The sequence below is a fragment of the Mytilus edulis genome, chromosome 5 (assembly GCF_963676685.1).
Source record: "Mytilus edulis chromosome 5, xbMytEdul2.2, whole genome shotgun sequence".
Classification (NCBI taxonomy): domain Eukaryota; kingdom Metazoa; phylum Mollusca; class Bivalvia; order Mytilida; family Mytilidae; genus Mytilus; species Mytilus edulis.
Window position 1 is genome coordinate 30,605,083 of NC_092348.1, and position 16,936 is coordinate 30,622,018.

At 34.0% G+C, this 16,936-nt stretch overlaps 1 long non-coding RNA gene across 1 annotated transcript; it reads left to right on the forward strand.

Annotated features, from left to right (window-relative positions):
• Positions 1-11,836: 11,836 nt before the first annotated feature.
• LOC139523412 (uncharacterized) lies at positions 11,837-16,640 on the forward strand. The gene is made up of 3 exons (XR_011664609.1): positions 11,837-11,937; positions 14,003-14,090; positions 14,721-16,640. It is a non-coding gene; the product is annotated as an uncharacterized lncRNA (long non-coding RNA).
• The last annotated feature ends 296 nt before the right edge of the window (positions 16,641-16,936 follow it).

A 16,936-nucleotide genomic window follows, 5' to 3' on the forward strand; every position in this document is an offset into this window, starting at 1 on the left:
GCCGGCAATAGTTCAGTTCGAATTCGATGTATCTTGGATTCCATATCCCCCCTTTGAACCCTCTACTGACAAACTCGTACGGGTCTAGGGTATAAGTGCTATGGGCCATTTTAAAGGCAATAAGTACCTCTTCCTCTGGTATCATTGCCCACGTGGAGAATCTCTTCGTTTGGCCAGCCGGCAATAGTTCATTTTCGAATTTGTGATATACCAGGGTACCCCCCCCCCCCCCTTATCCTTTTCTGACTAACTCGTACGGGTCTAGGGCATAAGTGCTATGGGCCATTTTAGAGGCAATACCAACCTCTACCTCTGGTATAATGGTCGATGTGGAGAATCTCTTAGTTTGGCCAGCCGGCAATAGTTCAGTTTGAATACGTTGTATCTTGGATTCCATATCCCCCCTTTGAACCCTCTACTGACAAACTCGTACGGGTCTAGGGTATAAGTGCTATAGGCCATTTTAGAGGCAATACCAACCTCTACCTCTGGTATAATGGTCGATGTGGAGAATCTCTTAGTTTGGCCAGCCGGCAATAGTTCAGTTCGAATTCGATGTATCTTGGATTCCATATCCCCCCTTTGAACCCTCTACTGACAAACTCGTACGGGTCTAGGGTATAAGTGCTATGGGCCATTTTAAAGGCAATAAGTACCTCTTCCTCTGGTATCATTGCCCACGTGGAGAATCTCTTCGTTTGGCCAGCCGGCAATAGTTCATTTTCGAATTTGTGATATACCAGGGTACCCCCCCCCCCCTTATCCTTTTCTGACTAACTCGTACGGGTCTAGGGCATAAGTGCTATGGGCCATTTTAGAGGCAATACCAACCTCTACCTCTGGTATAATGGTCGATGTGGAGAATCTCTTAGTTTGGCCAGCCGGCAATAGTTCAGTTTGAATTCGTTGTATCTTGGATTCCATATCCCCCCTTTGAACCCTCTACTGACAAACTCGTACGGGTCTAGGGTATAAGTGCTATGGGCCATTTTAGAGGCAATACCAACCTCTACCTCTGGTATAATGGTCGATGTGGAGAATCTCTTAGTTTGGCCAGCCGGCAATAGTTCAGTTCGAATTCGATGTATCTTGGATTCCATATCCCCCCTTTGAACCCTCTACTGACAAACTCGTACGGGTCTAGGGTATAAGTGCTATGGGCCATTTTAAAGGCAATAAGTACCTCTTCCTCTGGTATCATTGCCCACGTGGAGAATCTCTTCGTTTGGCCAGCCGGCAATAGTTCATTTTCGAATTTGTGATATACCAGGGTACCCCCCCCCCCCCCTTATCCTTTTCTGACTAACTCGTACGGGTCTAGGGCATAAGTGCTATGGGCCATTTTAGAGGCAATACCAACCTCTACCTCTGGTATAATGGTCGATGTGGAGAATCTCTTAGTTTGGCCAGCCGGCAATAGTTCAGTTTGAATTCGTTGTATCTTGGATTCCATATCCCCCCTTTGAACCCTCTACTGACAAACTCGTACGGGTCTAGGGTATAAGTGCTATGGGCCATTTTAGAGGCAATACCAACCTCTACCTCTGGTATAATGGTCGATGTGGAGAATCTCTTAGTTTGGCCAGCCGGCAATAGTTCAGTTCGAATTCGATGTATCTTGGATTCCATATCCCCCCTTTGAACCCTCTACTGACAAACTCGTACGGGTCTAGGGTATAAGTGCTATGGGCCATTTTAAAGGCAATAAGTACCTCTTCCTCTGGTATCATTGCCCACGTGGAGAATCTCTTCGTTTGGCCAGCCGGCAATAGTTCATTTTCGAATTTGTGATATACCAGGGTACCCCCCCCCCCCCTTATCCTTTTCTGACTAACTCGTACGGGTCTAGGGCATAAGTGCTATGGGCCATTTTAGAGGCAATACCAACCTCTACCTCTGGTATAATGGTCGATGTGGAGAATCTCTTAGTTTGGCCAGCCGGCAATAGTTCAGTTTGAATTCGTTGTATCTTGGATTCCATATCCCCCCTTTGAACCCTCTACTGACAAACTCGTACGGGTCTAGGGTATAAGTGCTATGGGCCATTTTAGAGGCAATACCAACCTCTACCTCTGGTATAATGGTCGATGTGGAGAATCTCTTAGTTTGGCCAGCCGGCAATAGTTCAGTTCGAATTCGATGTATCTTGGATTCCATATCCCCCCTTTGAACCCTCTACTGACAAACTCGTACGGGTCTAGGGTATAAGTGCTATGGGCCATTTTAAAGGCAATAAGTACCTCTTCCTCTGGTATCATTGCCCACGTGGAGAATCTCTTCGTTTGGCCAGCCGGCAATAGTTCATTTTCGAATTTGTGATATACCAGGGTACCCCCCCCCCCCCCTTTATCCTTTTCTGACTAACTCGTACGGGTCTAGGGCATAAGTGATATGGGCCATTTTAGAGGCAATAATATGGACTGAATTAAAGATTAAAGACTCTTATTGATCTCCGTAATTTTGAAGAATTATGTCATTGAAATAGTAATTGACAGTTTCTATTTTTCTGTTTATTATATGTCTTCAATTAACTATGTTTCTTGTTTTTCTGATCTTTTTAATTGTGTGATACTATCATATGTATTGTATATTTTAGTTTTAGAATTGGACTATATTTGTAGACAACGAACAGATTATGGAATGCCCATATGACAATTAATTCCATTTAATTACCCTCTATTTAATCATCTTGTTTTAATTACTAAAGTTTACATTGATTCAATAATAACAACATTTTAATGATCATAATTGTTTTGTGTTGTGTGAGGCAATGCAATTAAACTTTTCATTTACTTTCATTTTAAATGACGCGGACCTTGCAGAAGACACCTATTGGCTTACTATTTCTTAATTACTTTATATTGCTATAAATAGCATTACCATAATGGATAATGACGGTAGCAAAATTTAATTTATTGTCACAATCTAATAACTACCCAAAACATTTCATCGAACGCGGTTTTGATCTCATGAATATTATTGACGGCTAGCCTCATGAATATTAACGCCGGCTAGATCCACACTAGTAAGTCTTGTCCTTGATTTATGTCTCATAAAAAAGGGGGACTTAGAAATTAGAAATAGCTTTACTAAATCATTTTTATTTGTCTTTATTAGGCGAAAAAATGTACGAGAACACTTACATTTAGACTTTTGAAAGCCATGTATTAATTAATATATGAAACTATCTGAAGATAACTCTACCGAAGCGGAATATAATATGTACGAATAAAGAAAAAAATATTTTTGTAATGGAATCGAAAAATTACGAATAGATATTTTTTTGAAGTGTGATAAACGTCAACCAAATTTATTCATAATGGGGAACGTCCTTATTAAAATCTGAGACAACTATAATAATCGTCGTCTCCCAACGTATATATATACTTAAATAACTATTTGATCAACGATGTTTAAAATTAAAAGACAACGAATTTAATGTTATCTCTCCCTATTTTTGAATGTTATTATAAGTCTGTTCAACTTGCAAGAATACCCCTAAAGCGGACAAATATCCGACAAGCAGTTTATTCTTTAAATTGCTGTCATTGAATATCAAGAAAGAAAATAAATCCCGAAATTGATACTCAATAGTTTTCCTAGAAAATATTCACATTCCTTGGGGATTATTAGTGTACGTCCAGTTGCATATATTTTACATGAATGTTGGAACAATTGTGATTATGGACCATAAATATAATATTGGATCTGTACATCCTTTAGCTATATCAGTTAATGCAAATCTAAAGGACATCAGAAAAATTCCTGTACGTCTTAAAATTTCAATTGGGAACTATATCCTACAAACCCACAAGGCATCATTTTCAAAGAATAACTTTATAAGTCCAACTTGTAAACTCTGTGGTAAAGCGGATGAAACGGTGGAACATTTTATTCTATTGTGTGAAAAGTTAGAAGAGACAAGAATACCACTTTTGTCAAAGATCTTAGATAATGGAAGCCTGATCCTAGCCAAAGTTGCAACTTCGTTTCCAATCGATCTTATCCAACTAATCATCAATCCGTTCTGTTATGTAGACATTAATGCAAACAGAGCTGTTTTTGAGGAAACCAGTAATATTTTGGAACCCCTGTGTAGACAGTTGCTTTATAATATGCATAACAAACGCTATGCTTTATTAGCTAATATAGATAAGCAAGGCAGTAGAAAATCTAACTTCTAATTGCTTAATAGTGTAGTTTAGTAAGATTGGCCTTGCTAGTACATATCGGGCACACATGGTCCCAGAATGAGTTGTTTTTGTATTCAAAGAACATTTTAGTTTTATTTCTATCAAAGTTTTTTCTAATGTTTTATTTTGTGTATGTAACATAAATTCTTGAGGTGGCGGAAAATTTTAATATATGAAGTGATGCGCGTTGTATTGTGTTATATTGCGTATTGACATTTTCCTCTGTGTGAATGGAGGTGTGCCTTGATTGGCAGAATTACGATTACAGATACAGACAGATGATGACGAATTTCGTCCTTTATTCGAGAACAATTTAATTGATATATAAATCTGTGAGTTTACTATGTTCTTAACTTCGATGAACCAAAGCAAGTTATAAATTGACCTGTATTTAAATCAAATTGTTTCTTTTTTTTCTTCTTCTTCTTTTGGTATACAATAGTCTATCGAATTCGTTGATTACATACTGTTGGCATACATGGACTAGTCTATTTACAAAACTTTTACCACAATTTACACAAAATGTATGTTTCTTTCTTATGTTCAATGTATACATGTATACATATTTTAAATTGCGCTAGTGACTATAGTTCCGTAACTTTCTACCAGGCGTATGTATACACGAATCGTCGACAAGTGCGCACATTTTTTTAGATCAATAATTCTGGTATGTTCCAATCTGTCCTAAACTATTGACAACGAGTATATATTACATTTTCCCAAATTAACCCTTGGAAAAATATGTAAATAGATTTGTATTTCTTCAATTATTTTTTTTTGTATTATTTTTTTTTTATAAATAATATTCTTTACACCAGAAATGTTATTTATAAACAAGCGTATGAGTTCAGTAATGACTAGTATATTATATCACTTTCGGACACGCAAGACAAAAATGTATATTATACATGCACCTGATAGTTCAAAATGGAAAGTTATAAGTAACGGTCGTGTACACTGATCAATACCTACAGAAGTGAAACGATGCATGAACTTGCAAGCCCGCCGGACAGGAAATCGATTGAATACCTGGACGTGTCACCTTACACCCCTTCCAATACCTTTGGGAGTAATACCTTTAGCCATGCTGGTGATCAGATAAGGGAAGATCCGAATTTATTTAAATAAAGTTTATTACTTGAAAGAATTATGAACGAATTTGATTTTCGAAAACAATTTCCACGGAACACTTGTCTTATTTATCATTTTATGATTTGAACTTTGACTTTTTAACTAATTACAATATTATCAGTTTAAAAATAACAGACTATATGGTTATTTAAAAATATACATTTGTAAGACCATTTTCCGTATCAAGTTAGTCAGTCAGATAAAACAACCGTACGATTGACAAGATATCGACACGCAATTACGACTACATCGTTTACTGTAGTTTTGTTCCTTTGTGGTTTATTGACATATCGGGATTTTTCATCGGAGAAGGTGACAAGATGGCGGAGAGTAGAGAACTGATACTCAAAATTTAAAATCGATGGTGATCTCTTATTTAGCGGAATAAAACTTTAATATCTATAAATTTGAGCATTTTTATACAGAATGGACATAATATCAATTTATGATTTTTTTGCGAAGTTTCCCTTTAATACATTTCCATTTAAAAATCCGTCAGCCCAATCTCATCCAGTGAAATAGATTATTATCTGTTTTCGAAATTATATGGAAGTACTTAGTAGTTCAGACGCATTGCAAGGCATTTTTTCTAAGGAGACGTGTAGACTCATTTAATTGGGGGAATGGAACCAATAAATTGATAGGATCCGATATGATCTTCCCAGTACGGAGCACCTATTTTTTTTAGGTAATTATTATTAGTGTCGGTGATCTCACAAGTAAATCAGAGAAAATATTGCATGCAAATTAATGAGCAGAGAAGAGACAATTATCAACTTGTGTATTATTCATTTTCTCGCAGTTATTTACGGTAAATTAACTATATGTATATATATCCCAAAACAGGTGTTCGGTTCTAGTACTATACAATTTAGTAAAACTGCTATATTTTGGGGCCGAAAAGGGGTCTTACTGAACCTACTCCTTTATAAATCTTAAGTAGGAATGCGTGGGTTCCATTTCATGAGACCTACACGGATTTTTTATAAAATAAATTTAAAAATTATAAATACAGTTTTCAATTCTTTCCCGGCATAGATAAAAAAAATATGAAAATAAATAATCTTTTGAAAATAATACGATATGGTTTAATTATTTCACTTCATTATAATGATAAATCCTTTAGATCTGAAATGTTTAATTAAAACGAATTTATCATTTTGATCTACCGATAAACTTTAAATTGAAGTGACATGGTCAGTTAAGTAACCTGATTAGTTGCATGGCTGATTACCATCTTACAGGTGACCCAGTAATTTTCCATATGACACTAGCGTGTACCCTTGGGGTTTGTATAACTTATTTTTTGGGGAACATCCTGTCCACGTGTAATACTTAGCATATATTGCAACATTTGACATTAAACAAATTTTCTTTGTAGCATCGGAGGCAATTTCATGTTCAACCACACAGAAAATTTCACAAAAAAAAATATGATAAAATCATAAGAAAAAGAATAAGAAATACTAACAAATAAATTTGGCATTAATAAAACGGGGATTCGTGTATTCAAGAGCTTATTTTCAGTGGACAACAACAAATGGAAGTTTTTAACGACCTTGACTGGCTATAATATATATATAGCACTTGCACGGTCGTTCCAGTGGACATATTTCATACCAGATTACCTATTCTTTTTATATATATGACAATTATTGTTCAATCTGATACACGTACCTATAATGTACAGTATTTTGAACAGCTTCAAATATATGGGGTCCGTAGTAATACCGCAAAGGATCTCCTTAGTGCACTAAGAACAAAAATGTGCACTAAGGACCTGATGGAATGATACAACTGTAATGCCTGCGTCACACTGTCCCGATTTTTATATACGATGGACACCCGAATGCGAAAATTGTAAGTTCGTACGAAGTTGGTCCCGATCTCGTTAAAATACCAAAAAGTGACCGAAGCAAGTACGATGAATAACGAAGTCTATACGAGGGTGCCGAAAGTATATACGATAGCAAAAGATGGACATACTAAGGTTAACCGAAGACGGTATTTAAGCTTTATATCTCAGCCGAAGCCTACAAGATGGATCACGAAGGCTACACGATGGATTACGATGATGGCGCGATGGCCATATGATGTCTGTACAGCTTACGATGCATTTAAATTATATGCCGAAGGCATCACGCGTTTTAAATTGTTTGATCAATATTGAATATATATTATATTGTACATTCAATTTTTGGTTTAATCATAAGACGGAAGACCGTGGGTATTTCCAGTTACTGAATAATTTGGTTGATTTCTAAAAAAATAGTTTATGTATCAAATATGCGTATTCAATTTACCATTTTCTGCATGTGTCATATACAAATATAGTGTCCATATTTGTCCCCAATATGTTACATACGAGGGGATGCCACGCTCGGCATTGCCTTGTTTGAACTGTAAAATGTGTGCACTAGTCTGAATAATCACCCATAATTATGCCCATGTTTACTGATCTATCTTAAAGGTAAGGTAATGGGTTCGTTGATCCCTTTTATTCAAAAAGAGCTCTTTCCAGGAGAATATCATAATAATATATACTAAAGGAAGGATGTGGGGAAAGCAACAAATGCGGCAAAATATGACATATAGAAAACAAAATGTTTATGGAGTAAACATTCGTGTGACAACATCTCGGACGATACATAAAAAATCAGAATAATGAAGAAAAAGTTGGTTTCCTTATATACGTGTACCTGCAGTGTTGGTATACGAGGCGCGTTTATGATTTTCATTATGTTATTTGATATGAAAAATTGACAAAAAATAATATTTTATCTGTAAAAGTAAATCCTGAGCCTGTAATACCTGCTCTTTTTGTTCCATTTGAATTAATAGAAACAACGCTGTCGCCTTTCTTGTTCTCATAGAATCATATGATATGGGCTCCATGTTTTGTGAACGTCTTTCTTAACTGTCGTAGTAGACTGACCAGTGCATATCGCGCATGGCACTTTAAATGTATTTAAGCGCGAAAATTAACTTACATTTAGCTGGATTTATTGCCGTCGTAGTTCCATCTTGTCACCTTCGTACTTTTATTCGATGGCATCATGACGGGATTACGAGGTCTTCACGAAGTCGTGTTGCCATCGTAAGACCTTCGGGTAGCTTCGTGATTCATTCGTGTAGACATCGTAATGTCAAAACTGCCCGATGGAAACGATGGAAACACGAATGCAATACGATGTTCAAAGATGCATTCCCGGTGACATTACGATGGTGAGGATGGTGATACGAACTCAATACGAACCCTCAACATCGGACGCACCTTCGGGGATTTTTTAACATGTTAAAAAATTTAGAACCCTTCCCGAAGTTGTCCCCGAAGGCTAGAAAAAGTGGCCGATGGTTCTACGAAGGTTAAAGATGGCACTACGAATAGCCCGATCTGGATACGATCAGTCCCGATTTTGAAAATTTTCATAATCGTGTTGCCATCGGCGTAAAAATCGGGACAGTGTGACGCGGGCATTACAAAGGACATGGCATATAAAAATAGACTTTTTAAAAATTCATAATTTTAAATTTTACAATTATACCTTTTTTAATTAGAAAGTTATCGAATGTGTATTCGACACGTGCCTAAAAAAATTGATTGTCACCTTTTTAGTGTAATAGGTAGAAATTCACGTTCGCTCAACCTTGACCCGTTCATAATCTGCTAGTATACAGTTTAAACATGTATATATGGTATTTTAAATTGTTCTCTATTTTTTCCCCATTTGTTTGTTTCTGCCGTATTTATTCTGTCTGTTATAATTTTTACTTCTAAAGTAATAAAGTATTTTCAACTCTTTTCAGTTTGGGAATTTTTAATCCTTTTAATTTTAAAAAGACAAATAATTGTGAACACTTCACGGAAAAGTGAGGATTTATATTTGGTTGCTTAACGTCCAGTTGCCAATACTTCATTCATTTTTCAGGGACCATGCCTCACAGCAAGGTTTTATAAGGATAGAACATAGGCAAATGCAAATAGATTCTATTGACTATATCTTTGCTGCTTTGGTCTCTGCATGTATACATAATGATTCATTATGTTTTATGGGATACTTAACTTCTGTTCTACAAATTTTATATTAAAATATATTCTGATTTTTCATTTTTAATGAGATTTTAGTTTCTGTTGATTAGAGGCAGTGCATGTTTTAATCATAATTAAGGTGAACCCAGCCCCCCCCCCCCCCCCTGGTCAACGTGACACCCAACCACACCGCTTGAAAATCTTAAAATATTTTTTAATGTTATCTTTACTATAAAAATATATATTGAATAGGGTGACACGTTGTCGCTACATAATAACCAGATAAAATGGATCTTGTTTATACAAGAAATATTTCAAGATTGTGGTTTCTCAAACATATGGGAGTCACAAAATTTTGTTAATAAAGAATGGTTAAAAACTGTCATAAAGCAGAGATTGCTAGATCAATATATTCAGAACTGGAATTCCCTCATTCAAAATTCGTCAAAAGGTATAAACTACAAAAATTTTAAGAAAAACTTGAAATTGAAGAATATTTTAATATTTTGGACTTCAAAGACGCTATTGTTTTTTGTCGGTTTCAAACGACTAATACTAAGTTGCCGATTGAAACAGGAAGATGGCAAAACGTAATCAGAGAAAACCGCTTTTGCAGCCTTTATGTAACAATCGACAAATAGGTGACGAATATCATTTTATATTTGAATGCAAATTTTACAATCAAAAACGAAAAGAGTTTTTAACTGCATATTTTACAAAACGGCAAAATACAGTTAAATTCTCTGAAGTTATGTCAAGTACAAGAAAACCAGTTCTGAAGAAGCTTTGTTTTTTTTATAGAAAATATAAATACTTGTGTTTGTCGGCCCGTGCTTGTACTCCTGGCTTGTAACTTTTGTAACATCTCTCGCTTGTTTTGTACATATTGTAAATATTTATTGTTGTATTTGTTATCTCTGTACCGATGTAATGCATTTGCTTTATGAGAATAAAGATATATATAGTAACTTCTTTAAATATACACAAGTCATAATTACATTGACCAGAGGGTAACTTGATAATTAGAGGATCAAAGGATTTAATTAAGACAATCCAAGACTGCTACCTCTATATTTTATTATACATATCTTTATTAGCCTCATTTAGGGTGATACAGCAATTGCAAAACGGGTAGATACGATCTGTAATCAAATAATTAAACTAATCAAAAGTTTATTTAGAGTAACCATATGCCGGATGAACAAAACGTTTGCCATTTATTGAAAAACATATGGTTTTATATAACAAGAAAACTTCTCTAGTATTCTAAACATTTATCACGTACCCCCTCCCCCAAACCTCCGCTTCAAGCTCTAGATTCGCGCCTACACATTGTGAATTATATTTCTTACATCACGATGCTTATTACATTATAAAATAAAATGGTATTCATCTTCAATTGTTGAAATAAAGATGAATTGTTAAAAAAAAAGCATTGACATCAGTTTTAAAGTTATTGTTCATAGGAGACAGTTATGATTTATAGTCTCTTTTTAAAACGTAATATAATTTTACCTCTTGGAGTTTTTCTATATTACTTCTGTAATCGGATTTTGAAGAACCCCACGGACACCACATACTCTCATGCATGCATATGTCACTCATTCAAGGTATAATGATAATATATGTAAACTCTTGTGTTGTTAACAAGGAAACGAAATCTCAAAAGCATTTTTGTCTCAATGTGTATCTCAAAATAGGGTTCTTTAATTTAAAAAAAAAAAGCTTGCATAGCAATTTCCTTAAAAACAAAATATAACAAAGGCAAAGTTTTAAAACACAAAATTCATTTTTTTTTTAATTTTTCTTTCATAAACTTGAAATTTTACCACGCTAAACCGTTAGGTTTATTCAACAACAACCATTAATTAATCAATAAGTAACGATAAAAAGACAATTGTGTATTGGATTAGGTTGATTGAACATGATGATTAGTGAATTTGCAATAAGCCGTTGGTCACGTGCCGAGTGGCACGCGTTGATTAAAAAGTCATTTAACTTCAAACTTTACAGATATGAGGTATTTAATCATATCCTCCTATATATCCATATTCTCTGTGATCTTAAAACATCGTTTTAGTGTCCTCAGAGACATATATACACATGTGTATAATGTCTCTGGTGTCCTTAATGCAAAAACTTTCTTCTTAGTCAGCGCCATTAAGAATTCCTTTGCGGTATTTCTACACACCGAAATATATGGCCTTATTGGTAAAATACCCACTGAAAATACCACAGTACTTAGTGTCACCAATAGTCAAATTATTGTGCCGTGAAAACTGGAAATGAAGTTTAGCGGGACATAGGAAATTACAAAAATATTAGAATTGTTTACTTACATAGTGTAAGCGGGATGCGGGAATCTAAAAAAAATAAATAGTAACTATAAAGCGAGATCCGTGAACAGAACCCCCAATGAGACCCCATTAGTTGTGGCTTATTTTTGGTCTTTTTAGCTAGTGTCCTTCCCCTGCATTACTTGTAAGTTGATCGTTTTTGTAAAGCAGCACTCGAGGTCTGACAGTATATTACCAAGAAATGCACAAAATATTGAAAAAGAAGGTTTAGAAAATTTAAATAATGGTATGCACACACACTCCCCTGTCAGCACAGACAATTATATTTTTGTAAACGCGCCAAACTCATTTCTTCCACAGTGAGACAAGCTTTACAATGTTGATGGTGGTGAAAATCTAGTCCAAATAATTATGACGTCTTGCAAGGCTATTTTATTTCTGGAACGCTTTCCTCTGACGAAGCCGAAATGTGAAACCAAATCAACAAGAAGTCTAGATTCTAACATTTATAATAGAACTGAATATAAAATCGAAATGTAAATGGGGAATGTATCAAAAGACCAAAGAGCAGATAGCAGCCAAAGGGCACCAATGGGTCTTCAATGCAACGAGAAAATCCCACAACCCGAGGAGGGGTTCCTAACCAAAGACAAATGGGGGGGGGGGGTCCAACTACATGTCCCCATTCAATACAATACAATACAATATGCTTTATTTGAAAAACACTCCGTCACATTGACATGTGAAACAAGAGGTAAATTACAAAATACAATCACATACAATTAAAAAAAAAAAAAACAACTTAGAAATAAAATATATGGAAAATTACTTTATATTATAATATTTTAACATTATAATATTTTAGTTAACTAGACACATTTTTAAATAATAAGTTAATATTTGTCAATGACAGTTAGTCCTTTCATTTTTGCTTAATTCTGATATTTCACATAGTACTCTGGAATATGCTGATTTCTGATATTTTTTAACTAATAAAGAATTGCATTCAAATAAATAATGGAATTCATTGCCAATTGCAGTTAAACACAGATTGCATGTCCTTTCTTCTTTTGGAATGACTTATACCATCTTCCCAGCTCTACTGGGATTGTACATTGCAGCATCTTAATTTTGAAATATATTTACGTTCGAATGGTGTTAATTTTAAAATTCAAATGCATTGATCGTCCAATAAAGAACAATGTAGAAAGGGGGGTTCCAACATGTCCAACCCTCAGACCCTCCTGGATCCCTGCCTGTGAGGCATGCTTTAGCTTGCCATTAAACAAAAATGTATACTAGTTGAGTGATAATGGACGTCATATTAAACTCTTTGATATTAAAAAAGAAACTAAAATAAAAATCATACAAAGGTCACAAAGGCCATAACTTCTGGCTCCTGACGTGGGAAAAGTGCAAAATGCAGTGGGGATGAAAGCAAATACTGTAAATTCCTGAAATTACAATTATATAAATCATCTCACATCTTTGCGCATTTCTTGAAATTGGTCATATTAATAAATGCATGCAATATTTTCAGAAAATTTCAATATATAGGCTTTTTAAAAAAAGTCAATCTTGTGCATGATTTATCGATGATTATACTTGCACAATTAACGCATGTTTTTCTCAAAACTAAGAGGTGTCTATGCTATTTATGACAATTTTCATGGTTCAGTGGTTAAAGTTAAGTTTTTGTGTTTTGGTCTGTTTTTCTCATACTTTATGCAATAGGTCTACTATATTTGTTGTATGAAATGGTTGTAAGGTGTACATGTCTAGTGGGATGATGTCATCTGACCTTGACCTCATTTTCATGGTTCAGTGGTCAAAATTAAGTTTTTGAGTTTTGGTCTTTATCTATTAAATACTATAAGCCATAGGTCAACTGTATTTGGTGTATAGAAATATTTTTTGATCTATATGTCAGTGGCACAGGTTTTATTTGACCTTGATCTCATTTTCACGGTTCATTGATCAGTGTTTTTGTGATTTGGTATATTTTTCCTAAACTATAAGTAATAGGTCAACTATAATTGTTGCATTGAAACCTTGTTAGCTGTATATGTCTGCCTGGCATGGTTCATCTGACATTGACCTCATTCTCATGGTTCATTAGTCTTTATTTATTTATCTTGGTTAATGTTAAGTTTATGTGACAGTTGTGATAAAGCTTTATACTTAGGACTATCAACATATTATCAATGATTAGTAAAAGAAGGCGAGACATTTCAGCGTGTGCACTCTTCTTATTAAACACACATTAATATACATCATGTACATTAAACAGCAAAAAAAAAATATTGATGCAAGATGCCATTCAATAATAACTTTTACTCTTTTATGTATAGGACAAGAACTATAGAAGATACAGAGAAATTATAAACAGCAGAAATGATAGGCAATTTAAAATTTGCAGAAGCAAACTAAACCTAAATGGTAAGGCCACTTTTATTTATTTTTTAAAGTTGTTGAACTTGAAAGATGATAATCATGATTACTATAAAAATTAAAAGATGTGGTATATTAAATATGAAAACTATCATGGCTTTAAGAAAGCAATTATAGGCCTGTGACGACCTTCAATAATGAGAAAATCCATACCCTATAGTCAAAGAAGGCAGCTATAAAAGACCCAAAGATGAAAAATTGAAACAATCCAACATGTCCAAACTGTAAAACTAATTGCCTAGTTTATTACAAAATAAATTACAAAAAATAAATATAACCGGTATGAAACAACAACAACAACAACCACTAAATTTTAGTGTCAGACTAAACTTACAAAAACTACAGGCTCTGAACTTTGGACAGGCACAATAGGAATATGGCAACCTATGATGTAAATTTCCTGCAAACACAGACTGGACTAATGTAAATCAACTAATTTTTCGCGACTACTTTATTTTGCGTTTTATACTTTCTAGTCTTACATCACAGCTAATTATTTTTCGCAAGGTTCAAGTTTACTTAATGAATTGTAATAAAGAAAGATACATATGAAAAACATTTATTGCTGTTTCTCTCTCCATTTATAACATTTTATTTGTTTATTTTGTGTATTTATAGGTGATCAGACATCTTGGTTTTCATGATCAATAGGTCATTACTGAAGAGGAAACTTAAAGTTGAAATTTATTTACAAAGTGCATAATTGAATTAATTTGAACTGGAATGTGTGCTTTCCTGCAAAAAAGAAACAGGAAATTTCATCATTATCACATGATAATGCCAATAAACAAAATGGAGTTCTATCATAGATACACAAAAACACTATTGCATAAAAGCAACAACATATTATATATATTATTCGAAAGAAAGGAGAATGCAGAACAAAGGAACACCAGTTTTATCCACTCATTTATATCGCTCCCTCATATCAAATATACGGAAGAAGATCATTGAAGAACAATTTGCAAAAATGTTTTCTCTTAGAATTGAAGGAAAATGTTATAAAGTGAATGGAATAATGTATTCACTGAATTCTTACGTAGTGGATTGAAAACTGTACACAAGCTGAAACAGAAGAAAATTTTAATTTAAAATAAGACGAAAAGTGTATATTTTATTATTTAATCTGCAAATATATAAACAAATTCTTTAGAACACCACAAATGGTATGACATTCAAATTGGTTGCTTATTAATGTATTGCATTGAAACAATTACAAAGAAAATAGAATCATTTGCTACAAATTTTTTTTATAAATCATAGTTAAATTTTATAAAAAGTATGAACAATACCTAGATCTAAACAGTCAGACTTTATCAATTTTCAATGTCATTAAAATGTTGAGTCAAACATTTATGAAAGTTTTGAATATCATTTGCATCAACTATACAGTCTTGTAATAATTATATTCATACTGTTTGTATACATGGTATAGCAAAGAAATGTTTAACAAGAACAAATAAGGGAAATTTGATGTTCAGAAATTTCTTTAGAGGAAATTTGAAGAACAATGATTTCATTAGAGGAAATTTGTTGTCTTGAAAGAAATCTTTTTCCCTTGAAAAAACAATTTCCCTTGAGGAAAAAACAATTTCCCTTTGAGGAAAAATCTTTTTCCTTTAGGGAAATTTGATTTCCCTTGAGGAAAACAACTATTCCTCTAAGGAAATTGTTGAAAAAAGGGGCATAACTTTTTTAACAGTGGTGCTAGAGCCAAACAATTTTAGGACAAATATCAGGGAACCAATACCAACCAAGTTATCAACTTCATTTTGACTTAACTCCAAAAATTAAGGTGAACAACTTTTGCACTCAGCGGAATTGCAAACTTGTCCCGGAGACAAATCTGCTTTTCTGAGATGTTTTACAAGGTTCCAAAAATGTGTTATGCCCTACAGCTTTCCATCCAGCTAAGGCAGAAGTATATTCTCTTTTATTCTCATATATCCAGTATTTGCAACAAATTGTAATTTTTCTGAAGAAAAAAATTCAAATGGAAAATAATGTTTGTATTGTAATATAGTATGTTCCCATGGGAAGAAAAATTGTTCCTATGTGAAAAAAAATTGTTCCCATGGGAAGAAAAATTGTTCCCATGGGAAGAAGATTTGTTCCCATGGGAAGAAATATTGTTCCCATGGGAAGAAAAATTGTTCCCTTGGGAAGAAAATTTGTTCCCATGGGAAGAATTAATTCCCATGGGAACTTTTTGTATTCATCTTTTCCCATGGGAACTTTAAAGTTCCTATGGGAACTCTAAACTTCCCATGGGAAAAGTAATTTTTCCCATGGGAACTTCCAATGTTCCCATGGGAAATTCTAATATTCCCATGGGAATTATCAAATTTCCCATGGGAAATGTACTTTTAATCAGCTGCAGTGACAAGAGTGACAACAGTGACAAGTTGGGACATATGGCATTTTTTTAATTTTTCAATAATCTATCACTGGGCAAATTTTTTTTTTGATATCTTGTAAACCGACAAAGTCAGATTTGCCGATACCGGAATGGCAAATTTGTCCCGCACAGTGTTTTTATATCATGTTATTTAAAAAAAAATATAATAGAAAGTATTGGCCATGGAGGTCGTTTTGAAGCTCCAGGTTATGCAAATTTGTCAGATTTTATAAAATGATACTTTGAAAACCCCATTGTTGTGAATAAAAAAAATTGACAAAAACAAACCTCATTAACATGAGATGCAGCAGTCCGGTAAAATAATATATTTTCTGTCACAATAACTACTTAAAATTGGTAAATAAGTAATGTTAATTTCTATTGAACACTAAGATGTGTTACGCAAGCGTGGAACATTTTGAATATCACAATTAGC